Source organism: Bos indicus, chromosome 29 (genome assembly GCF_029378745.1).
Source record: "Bos indicus isolate NIAB-ARS_2022 breed Sahiwal x Tharparkar chromosome 29, NIAB-ARS_B.indTharparkar_mat_pri_1.0, whole genome shotgun sequence".
Lineage (NCBI taxonomy): Eukaryota > Metazoa > Chordata > Mammalia > Artiodactyla > Bovidae > Bos > Bos indicus.
Window position 1 is genome coordinate 9,862,341 of NC_091788.1, and position 12,155 is coordinate 9,874,495.

General features: G+C 35.7%; 1 protein-coding gene across 18 annotated transcripts in view; it reads left to right on the forward strand.

The window, feature by feature from the left end:
• Positions 1 to 12,155, forward strand: part of PICALM (phosphatidylinositol binding clathrin assembly protein) — a 103,472-nt gene that overhangs the window by 1,979 nt on the left and 89,338 nt on the right. The gene's annotated exons all lie outside the window — the stretch shown is intronic.

Here is a 12,155-nt window from a genome sequence, read left to right on the forward strand (position 1 = left end):
TTTGATTATCTGATATTTGGAATAGACATTTTTACTGTTCACTTCTCTTCAAATAACTACTTGGATTTCTCTATTCAATCTATGGTTGCCCTAACAATTCTTTTGTGAGGTTGGTTTCTGTTGCTTTTCAGTGTTAAAGAAACTACTTGTGACTTTGTGAACTGTTACCCTCGTCTCTCATTTCAAAATGATAAATTATAACAAGAATAGATACCGGTTTTAAAAGTCCTTTTAAAGATTTTTGTCTTATTTCAAATGTTGCAGTTCTAACACATTGTGGAAAAGGTCAGAAAATAGGCTAGGTAAGTTTAGGAGAGTGAGACTTGCTTGTGGTTTTATGAATGTGAAATGTTGGCCTTTTCTCTTATAACGGAAGCTACTGCAGAATCGAACTGGGATTACGTTTGGTATGGGTAATGGCACATTTGTAGTTCTTTTTCTCCACCACCGCTGTGTTTATACATTCCTACTTGTTTAGAACTTGAATATTGCTGATAATGTTTGATTTTTTTTTTTTTTTAATCTGTGTAGATAAGGTGCCACTACTCTTATTTCTTTCAAATGAAGTTTTAAAAATACACTAATACTGTCTTCCCTATATTGTTTAAAACACTTATATAACCAGTTCCATTAATAAAGTACACTTAACTAAAGTTTGACCAATGAGTGGCTTTTCTAAACACCCTCTTGCCTTACACACTTTAACATAGTTTGAGGAAATTCAAAAGGCTTTCACAAACACTTTTGGGTTTTGACATCATGGACTTTTTTTCCCCCCAAACTTTAAACTTTTTATTTCGTATTGGAGTATAGCCGATTAACATATGTAATTAAAAATTATGGTAGTTTCAGGTGAATAGTGAAGGGACTCAGCCATATGACACCATGGACCTTTAGGGCTTTAATGCAGATATAATTTTTCTTCTTTTAGGAATTTTTCTAGTGAAGGCTTAGTTCTGTTGTTGCACCTTTTAATATCCTGAGAAACTGTTGCCTAATTAGTTGAGCCTAATGAAAATGGTTTCATTTTTTAAATGTTAGTAGTTAATAAAAATATGCTTAGAACTGGTTTTTTTTTTTCCTCTAAGCCTTTAGAGTGTGGAGGTGGTTTCTGTGCACCTTGCCAAGGTCTGTCCATATTAGGAAATGATTATTGTAATCCATGAATTATGGCCTAATGCATACTGCATTGTATATATGTTTAAGAAAGAGCTTTTGCTTTGCTTATAGAGGTCAATAGATAATAATGTTAACTAGTGTCCACAGTGGGAAAAGAGTTGTCAAACCTCTGAAACACATTTTTAAAAATAAACATGATTTGCATTTAATTCCAGGCCTCTAATGTCCATAATCAAGGTAGGAGAATAGCAGCCCTTGTACCTGAAGGACTTCTGTTTGCCAGGCACTTATTAACCATTATCTAATTTAATCCTCGCTCATAGCTATGGGATAGGCAAGTCATAGGCATAGAAGGTTGTCTCTTACTCCATTTAAAGAGATGGATGTAGAATGCTGAACACATTGATTGAAGTACACAGAACAATTTTATAATTTACAATTTCTTAAAAACATTCTTAGCAGATTTCACAGCCTTCACTCTGCTTTTGACAAGAACACTTTTCTTTTTTCTATACTAGTTTTCTTTCCTTGGGCATTTATGTTGTAACATGTTTCACTGAAATGAAATACTATGTTAACAGATCTAATGTCTACACTTTTATATCCATGTTTTTCGCGGTTAATTTCAAGAGGCATTTCATCCTAGCCACCATCTGCCTTCCATTTTGCACAACAAAATCAAAATCACATTCTTATTAAGTATTCATTGTAAGCGTATCTCTAAGGTAGATACAGTGTGGGTATTTGTGTGTTGTGTACTGGATTTAGACTCAGCCTAATTTTAATTGTGAAATTTGTGCATGCTTTTAAAGTAAGAATTTGTGAATGCTTTGAATTTATAGAAGGTGTAATTTGTATTTGGGTTAGTGGTTTTTATAACATTGAAAATACATATAAAATATTGACATGCAGCTGAATAATGGTCTTTTAAAGCAAATTATTGGTTGATTTTTAATGTCTTAATGATATTCAGTGGGTACTTAGGTTTTGTATTATCAAGAAGATGTCTGGTAACTGAAATCTAATCTGCAAGAAAATACATGCGAAGAAGGTAGTAAGTGGAAGATCTGCCTTTGATGGCTCTTGTTTAGAAATTAGGAAGCTGAGGCTTTCCAAATGGACAGTTATTTTGTATTTATGTTTGGGCTTACTGTTCTTTCTCATAAGAATCACCATAAGAATTGTGGTTTATATTTTCATTTTCATTATATGACTTATTCTGTCCCTTATTCCTTTAATAGTTCTGAAATACAAAAAATGGTGATTGAGTCATCAAAGTGGTAATAGTAAGATTTGACTACTTCTGTCAATGCAGGAGGTGTACAGTAGAACTCCACAAATATAAGTTTTTTCCTCCTCGATATATTTAGTTCTATTTCTGGATAGTATGTATTCTAAAAGAGAAACCCAGAAAAGAATCTGATCTCTAGCCATTTCAGTACCTGCCTTATTTGTAATTAGCAAATTAATTATAAAATATCTTTGTAAAATAATTAGGCATCACTGGTGGACTTGTTATTTTAAGAAATAATGTTTAGATTTTATTCATCTATTTTTTATTCGTGTACCAGTGCTTTTTATGTTTGTATATTCTGTGTATCTGAATAATTTTTAAGGTGTCTTTGAATTTAATTTTGACTCATTTGATTATCTCTCCTTTGATTTGTAGAATACTTGTATTTAATTATATGTTTTTTTTATTAGCTTTTGAAAGCTCTTCTACTTAATCCTTTAGTTTTTTGGCTGTGCTGAAGGCTTGTGAGATCTTAGTTTCTCAACCAGGGATTGAACCTGTACCTCCTACAGTGGACGCGTGGAATCCTTACCACTGGATAGCTAGAGAATTCCCTAGATGTTTTAAAAATACATTAATACAATTTATTTGAAATAGTCAGAATTGCTTTAATTTAAATAAAATAGTTTATTTTGATTGATTATCACTTAGAATACTTAATGTGAAAGTTCACCTTTGTAATACATGGAAATCTCTTTTGTTCTGTGTTTTTTTTTTTTTTTCAGTTTCAAAGTGCCTAGTTCCATGATTTCACCCTTAAAATCAAAGAAGTAAGAAAAATAAAGATTTCTTGGCCAGAGGTTACAGCCCTACCAAGGAGAAGTAGGGTTAGATTTTCAAAGTAAAGGCTTACTATTTGCTCTTCCTGTTCTTTTGGTGGCTGAAGTGGCATTTCCGTTACTTTGTGTTCTGTCTCAGTATGTTCCCTGTTAAATGGCTTTATATATTTCTCTAGAGAATTGAAGTTTTGGATTTAACCTTTTAGAATTTTGTATATTCATTGTGTGTGTGTATATATATATAGTACTTTTCATGGAGAATTGTTTGTGGACAGTTAGAATTTACTAATGATATTCCTTGAAAAGGGTATTTTGATGACCCTAAACCTTTGTGTTAAAAATTACTTTCAGGATTGTAGTTTGCCAGATTATAAGAATACCAAGGGTTTTTGAAGTTACATTAGAATATAGTAGCAGTACTCATAGCTAGGCATGTGCTTTGTGCTTATGCCTGGATTGTGTTTATATTTATTTAACAAATGTTTATTTGTGCGTACTTTGTGCTGGGCACGCACATTACTGAACACTTTGTATTTATTAACTTGTTTATTCCTTTCAATAACTTTGTGAGAGAGATTTGTATTATTATTACCATTTTGCTGAAGAGGGAACTAAGGCATTGAGTTTAGTAATTTGCCCAAGGTTGCATAGAACTGGGATTTGAACCCAAGTGGTCTGGCATCAGGTCTGGGTTTCACCTTAGTGTGACTTTTTATGTAATGCTTTTCTATTCCAGGAAATGGATAAGCCATATTTATTTACTCAAGGCAATGTTTTTCTTTTTCCTGGCCATGCATGTGGGATCTTAAGTTTCCCAACCAGGGATCAAACCCATGTCCCCTAATGTGGAATCACAGAGTCTTAACCACTGGACTGCCAGGGAAGTCCCTTGCAGTGTTTTTTGCAGTGTGGTCCTCTGCCTCCTGGGAGTCCCCAAGACCTTTTCAGCATATTTGTGAGGTCAAAACTGTATACATATGCTGAGACATTGTTTAGCTTTCCCATTTTCATTCTTCCACTATTGCACAGTGGAGTTTCCTGGAGGCTATGTGATAGTGCAACAAGTTGAATGTAGTAGCAGATAGAAGAATCTGTTTTTTATTAACCCAGATAGTAAAGAGTTTTGGAAAAATTATGAAGCAGTGCTACTGTTCTAAATTTTGGTTTTGGAAAATAGTTATTTTTTATGAAAAATGTTAACATGATGAGTTTTATTATTTTAAAATGAATTAATCTTTAAAAATTTCTGAGTTTTAATTTCTAACCCTCACAATAAATATCAGAGAAAAACCACATAAAAGCTCTTTGGAGTCCTTAATTTTTAAGATTGTAAATGTTCTGAGACAGAAAAAAAAATGCAACTTGAAGGAAGAGTGTATGTTAAGGAAAAGAAACTGAGTAACTAGATTTAAGTGGTCCTTGCAATTCTCAGAGTAATTTTGCATTTGATTTGATGGGTAACAGTGACCCAGTCATTGTTAAGACTGAGCAAGAGATGTGACATAATCCTTTGATTATGCCATACTGTTGAGTAGAGTGGAAAGAATGTGATGTGTGACTTTCAAAGGAGACTGCACTGGGGCAAAGAGTTCTAACAGTCATAATGTAATTTTTCCTAAAAGACCTTGATAAAGTCCGTCTTTAGTTGACACTCTCGATCCTCTTTTTCCTCACTTTTTGGTTTTGTTGTATTTTGTTTTAAATATAGCTGAGCTGTTTATTTTTCAGCTAAGCAGGTTGGGTACCAGTTGTGCCAAAGTAAGTTCTTGACTCCAAAACTGTTAGCCATCCTTTGCAGATACCATTCCTAGGACACAAAATATCTTTGCGCTCTGTGTCAAAACAGATCCATCCTTCCTCTTTAACCTTCTTTAAACTAACTTGCTTTTGTTAAAGTTCATGTTTTAAATCACCTCTTTCATAAGGACACTACTGAACAACTCCCCCTGGTTATTCTGATTCTCTGTATATTTTGGGTTCATGCGTATTTTAATTGTGAATAGAAACTGTTCTTTTTTGTACTGTTGTATATCTCTTCTCACAGTACCTAATCAGTGGTGCTTTGGGTACTCATTAAATACTGAATGCACGCTATCTCCTGTCACAGCTCAGGCTGTTGAATGAACCACTTATGGACATAGTAGCATCGAGATCTATTCCAGTAGATATTTTAACAGTGTTTTTATGGGCATTATCTTAGTTCCAGTGAATGATAATCACTTGGTTACAAAATTATATATAAAGTCGTTCAGTAGCATTGATAAAAAACATATCAAATTGCTGTATTTCATGGGACCCATGAGGAATTGAGGTTTAGTTTTGTTTCAGTATTTTGTGATTTTCTCAAAGTGGTGGTATAGTAAAGAAAAAAATTTCATGGTTACAGCTACTCAGTTTGAAAGCTCTTTTAAAATGCATGACTTTGAGGATGTGGTCTTAAAAGAAGAAATTAATTTTAAGAATTATATTTGAAATATGTATCAGAGTTGCTTCCTTGTACAGCTCCAGGAGGTGCTGATCACATTATAATCTATGTGGAGGCTGCTTCCTGTATATAACTGTATCGCAACTTCACTTTAGATATAGGAAAGGTTGCAGTACACGTTAAGTAGATAATGTCAGAATGCAAAAGAGATGACTGTTTTAGAATGGAGGTTGGAGTGATAATAGTGATGGCTGTGATAGTAAGACCACTAAATCTAGATCATCAATCAGTTGATTCCAGGGGCTGGTACGAATTGCTGAAAGTCTTCTCTGAATGCTTGGAATTCCAGGAGTGATTTCTGAAATGGTGCTGGTATTTATAGTCATAAACTTGGTACTTGAAAGCTTGCTAGGGGCCCTGATTTACTCAGGGGAAATTTTTTCCAGGTAGTGATTGAAGTGCTTTTCCAAACTTCTATCCTCACTTAAAGAGAGCAGGTGTACTTTACAAGTGACTTCATAGGGTCTACTTAGTTGCTGTATTTTAACGTATGGTGGTGGTTTAGTTGCTCAGTCCTATCCGACTCTTTCGTAACCCCATGGACTGTAGCCCGCCAGGCTCCTCTGTCCGTGGGATTTTCCAGGCAAGAATATTAGTGTGGGCTGCCATTCCCTTCTCCATAGCAACTTCCCAACCCAGGGATTGAACCTGAATCTCCTGCATTGGTAGGAGGATTCTTTACTACTGAGCCACCAGGGAAGCCCCATTTTAATGTATTGGTTCATCCAACAAGTTCAGCCTACCCAATACATTTTTCTGCTAATTATAGGTCTTTATAGGTCTCCTCATGTGATTTATAAGCTCTAAGAAAAAGCGTCATGATGTGTGTGTGTGTATTAAGATTTTTATGTGCTGGTAATAGAGTTGGACTGTGAAGAAAGCTGAGCGCTGAAGAATTGATGCTTTTGAACTGTGGTGTTGGAGAAGACTCTTGAGAGTCCCTTGGACTGCAAGGAGAGCCAACCAGTCCATTCTGAAGGAGATCAGTCCTGGGTGTTCATTGGAAGGACTGATGCTGAAGCTGAAACTCCAATACTTTGGCCATCTCATGCGAAGAGTTGACTCATTGGAAAAGACTGATGCTGGGAGGGATTGGGGGCAGGAGAAGAAGGGGACGACAGAGAATGAGATGGCTGGATAGCACATCGCTGACTCGATGGACATGAGTTCGGGTGAACTCCGGGAGTTGGTGATGGACAGGCCTGGCGTGCTGCGATTCATGGGGTCGCGAAGAGTCGGACACAACTGAGTGACTGAACTGAACTTAATAGAGTTCGTTATCTTGTGAAAGCTTGAGAAATACAGAAGTAACATTTTAAATACATCTCCTGTGCAGAAATATTACTTTAGTTCATGCATATATCAAAAGTAATTACAGTGATATTCACTCTGGAAAGGGTTTGCAGACCTTTTTGTTGTATTTGAAACAATTCTTTACAGAAATTTGATTTCATGCACGGTATTGAACAATTTGAGATTTTGTCATTTAAGTCATACAGAGCTATTGTGAAAAGGGGGATTGTGAGGTAAAGGGATTCTTTTATGCAAAATTTTTGGGAAGTGCTGCACCTCATGGCATGTGGTATTTTAGTTTTCCAACCAGCGGTCAAACCTGCTCCCCGTGCAGTGGAAGTTGGGAGTCTTAACCACTAGACTGCCAGGGACGTCTCTTGTATGCAAGTTTTAAATTGAGATGTAGTTCACATAACATCCGATATTCACAATGTTGTGTGTAACCTTTACCACTATCTAATTCCAGAATATTTTCTACCACCTCAAAAAGAAAATAGCTATCTGTTCGCAGTCAGCTCCCCAATCTCACCACCCTCTTTCACTGGCAACCAGTAATCTGCTTTCTATCTATGGATTTTCCTTATCTGGACATTTCATATAAACAGAATCATACAATTCTTGGCCTTTCATGTCAGGTTTCTTTCACTTAGCATAAAACTTACCAGGTTTGTGGATGTTGTAGCATGTAACAATACTTCATTTTTTCTAGAACCCCTAATAATATTCCCTTTATGGATAGACCACATTTTGTTCTTTCGTCCATTGATGGACATTTGGGCTGTTTACCCCTTTAAATCCACCAAGGATAGTATTGCTATGAACATCTGTATAAAAATGTTTGTGTTAACACGTGTTTTCAGTTCTCTTGGGTATGTACCAAAGAGAAGAATTTCTGATAGTTAAATGTTTAACTTTTTGAGGGTTTACCAGGTTGTTTTCCACAGCAGCTGTACCATTTTATATTCCCAAGAGCAATGTATAAAGGTTTCAGTTTCTCTGTATACTTTCTAACACTTATTATTTTCAGGGTATTTAAAATTTAATTAAATTTTTTTCATTGTAGTCATCCTAGTTAAATACATACATACGTGTGTTTATGTGTGTATAATGATTTTGCTTGAAGTGAAGTGAAAGTTGCTCAGTCGTGTCCGACTCTTTGTGATCCCATGGACTATACAGTCGTTGGAATTCTCCAGGCCAGAATACTGGAGTGGGTTGCCTTTCCCTTCTCCAGGGGATCTTCCCAACCCAGGGATTGAACCCAGGTCTCCTGCATTGGCAGCAGATTCTTTACCAGCTGAGCCACAAGGGAAGCCCGAGAATACTGGAGTGGGTAGCCTATCCCTTCTCCAGTGGATCTTTCCGACCCAGGAATCAAACCTGGGTCTCCTGCATGGAAGGTGGATTCTTTACCAACTGAGCTATTAGGGAAGCTGGTAATGATTTTGCTTAACATTTTCCAAATGACTAGTGATGTTAAACATCTTTTTAATGATGTTGAGCTTACTGTCCATTTGTATATTTTTGAAAATATGTCTATTCAGATCCTTTGCCCATTTGAAATTTGGCTCTTTATTTATTTGGAAGCCCAGAAGAGTTGTTTGGTATTCTGGAGAGTAGGTCCTTATGTGACTTCTATGACTGTTTTTTCCCATCCTGCGTTTTACCTTTCTACTTTTTTGATAGTAATCCCTCTACACCCTGCCCTTTTAAAAATTAATTGAAGTATAGTTGATTTACAATATTTTATTAGTTTCAGGTATGCAGTATAGTGATTCATAATATTTTTATAAATGATGTGCAAACCTTTTTAATTTTGAAGTTCAGTTTTTTGTATTTTCTGTTATTTGTGCTTTTGCTATTTCATCTTAAGAAACCGTTGACTAGTCCAAGGTTATGCAGATTAAGGCCCTAACTACTCCTGAGAGTTTTATGTTTTTTAGCTCTTTTAGGTTTGATCAGTTTTGAGTTAATTTTTATATATGGTGTGTGGCGGCAAGGTGATAGTAAGGAAAATGGAGGATATTTGAGTTTTTCCCCTTCTTTTGAGGTTGACATGGGGTACAACTCTGCTTCTTCTGTGTGACATAGAAGTAGAGACTAATGAGGGACAAAAAATTTTCCTTAATGCATTCTCCAGTACTGGTATAATTCATTGACTGTGGAAAATTAATGTCAAACATTTTTAATTGGGTAGAGCACTTAATCTAATCCAACAAACTTTTTTTTTTTTTTAACGTTTTCAGGGTAGTTTAAATGTGTGAAGAGATAACACATAGTTGGATGAGGATCAATAAGCAGTTACTTTTGTTGACACAGAATGGTGTGTATGATTCCATAATATCTTACACTTACCCATAATGACACTTTTCATGTGATGCAACGCTCTATAGCTTCTATAATTATAAATTTATAATTGCATGTCTTCTTTACTGTGCTAAATAGAGCATATAGCAAGTTTGTAATGAAAAGATGCTTAAAGAATGAAGGAGGGATATCATTTTCTTGGGGGATTGCTAATGTGTTACCAAACAATGTTTTAGGTTTTTTCTGTGAAGGAAGAGAAAGATTGTTGTAGGGGTAATGTCTTCACTATGAGTAGTAGTTGTTCGGTTAACCTTTTTTCTGTTTTCATAATGAAGCTACTTTTTATTCTTTATGGTTTGAGAACATGAGGAATTATGGATGTTAAGAAGTAGACTTCCGGAGTTAGATTATATAAAATTAGGGTAGTTTGACACACTTAAAATATTTATTCCAGGACCTATTTAATATTGATATATTTGACTTCAAATGTTTCTTATGCTTTTTTTTTCCCCCTATTATGAATTTTATTTGCTAACGTATGATTGTTGTGAGTGTATTCCTGGCAGCCTTTGACTTTAGACTCTGTGTTATCTGCAGTAGTTCACTTGACCGCAGAATGCTGTAAATGCTTTCCTTGCTACCTGCTTGTGTGTCTTGTTGTAAGACATTGGCAGAACATGTAAAGTGCAAAGGAAGATAGTTAGAAATGAAATATATAACTTTAATAGGCTATATAATGAATGAACTGGATGTTGACCTTGATTGACTTGTTGAAATCCAAATTAATTTTTTGGAAAGATAAATCTTAATTCATTTGTGTACCCACAGACTCAAGAACTGAGCATTTTGTTTGACTTTATGTTTCTTGGAGAAGGCCTTGAATGGAAAAAGAATTATATGAGCAGATTTTTTTTTTTTAATTTCATATATTTTAGTAAAATTATCTAGTAAACTATATTATGATCTTTTGCTTGTTCTATGAGCAAGACTATGGGGTGAAGGTTCAGAGATTGAGTTGTGTTGAGTTGCACAGTGCCAGCAAAAACCCTGGTTAGAAAGAAGCATTAAGTGGGTGGAGTGGTAAAGAAAAGTGATTGAAGTCTAGGAAATATTGGAAAAATGAATGACACTTGGTCATTACCCTAAAAGGAACATGAGAGCTAATGGTGAAAATGTGTAAACAAATAACTAATACATTGAGATAAATGCGTAATATTATTTACATAAAGTATGAGAATATGGGATGGAGTAATTAATTTTGAAGGAGTTAGTGACAGCTTCGTAGAGGAGGTAACAGATATTTTAAGGATGAACAGAGATTTGCCAGACGGACAGAGAAATTCCTTCTAAATAGATTAGCACATGCAGTGACACAAAGGCAAGAAAGAGCATTTTGGTGTGTTTGGTGAAAACTGTGAGTAGTGAGTGTCATATGGTGGAAGGTAAACTGTTAATGAGAATAGGGGGTGATGAGGTTGGAGAGAGAGCCCTTAAGTGTCTTGAAACGGACAGGAGTTACCTTGATAAACTGGTCTCTTCTGCCCAGATCTTCATTTTAGACTCCCTTTCCTTCTGTTAGCTGCTCTCACAGTTTTCCATGCCAGTGTCAGAGAACTGCAGAAGTACTGAATGTTGTTATATGTGGTCGTTTGGGTCGCTGAATGAATAGAACCAGGTACACTGATTGAATGACTTTTGTGGGCTTGTCTGCAGGTAGAAGTTTTTTTGTTTCAACTTTATGAATGAACTTAAACACAAACTATCTTATTATCTGATGACAGTCAGTGTGAATAGGAAAAGTTTGCTAAGATTCTTGGGGGCATGTTTGATTTATGTGATTTAACAATTGATAGCAATTTGTTACATAGGATACATTATTAGTTTCTTTAGCTTTTTAAAGGTCAATTTCTCACGAACAAGACTTTATTAGTCTAATGGAAATTAATACTCATTAGCAATTACGTGTTGTCTACTAGTATAAACAAGCTACTGTGTTGAGATTATTGAGAAATCTAAAAGTGAAATTATTTGTTTGATCATGTCCTTGGTCTAGTAAGGAAGACGACATATACAGATAGTTACATTATGGGGCAACAGTGTAAGATAAGCTCAGAATAGATGTCATTGAAAATTAGAGGGGAGAGAGATAATTGCTTTTGATAAAGGAGGAGAAATGGACCTTAAATGGCAATTAGGAGGGGTAGGCATTTCAGGTGGAGGAAAGAGCATGAGCAAACTTTGTAGGTAGCAAACCTGGAACTGTGTTTGGGAAACAAAGGAATCTAGATGGTAAACAGGAATCTACCTTCCTTGTAGATGATAAATGGGCTGCTTTGAGGCCAGAGGAAGGACAGGTCAGGCTTGAGGGGAAGTATAGTTGGAACAACTGTCTGGGATGAGATTGTGGAGAGAATATGGATTTTAATCCTGTGACCTTTAGATATTTCTCATTTCCTGGCTTCCCTGGTGGCTCAGAGGATAAAGCATCTGCCTGCAATGCAGAAGACCCAGGTTTGATCCCTGGGTGGGGAAGATCCCCTGGAGGAGGGCATGGCAACCCACTCCAGTATTCTTGCCTGGAGAATCCCATGGACAGAGGAGCCTGACAGGCTGCAGTCCACGGGGTCGCAAAGAGTCAGACATGACTGAGTGACTTCACTTTCTTTCTTTCACTTTGGGCTACTGTAGGTAAAGTGATGAATTTGTGAATTAATGCCTTAAACCTTATTTTTATCCCTTATTTTTATTTCATAGAACTATAGAAATCTAAGCATTATTTTTGTTTCAAAGATTCTTTGTTTGATGGAGAGACTATTTCTTGAAGTATATGTATACTGTGAATATATATTGTGGATGGAGGTTGCATCCTGGAACTTAT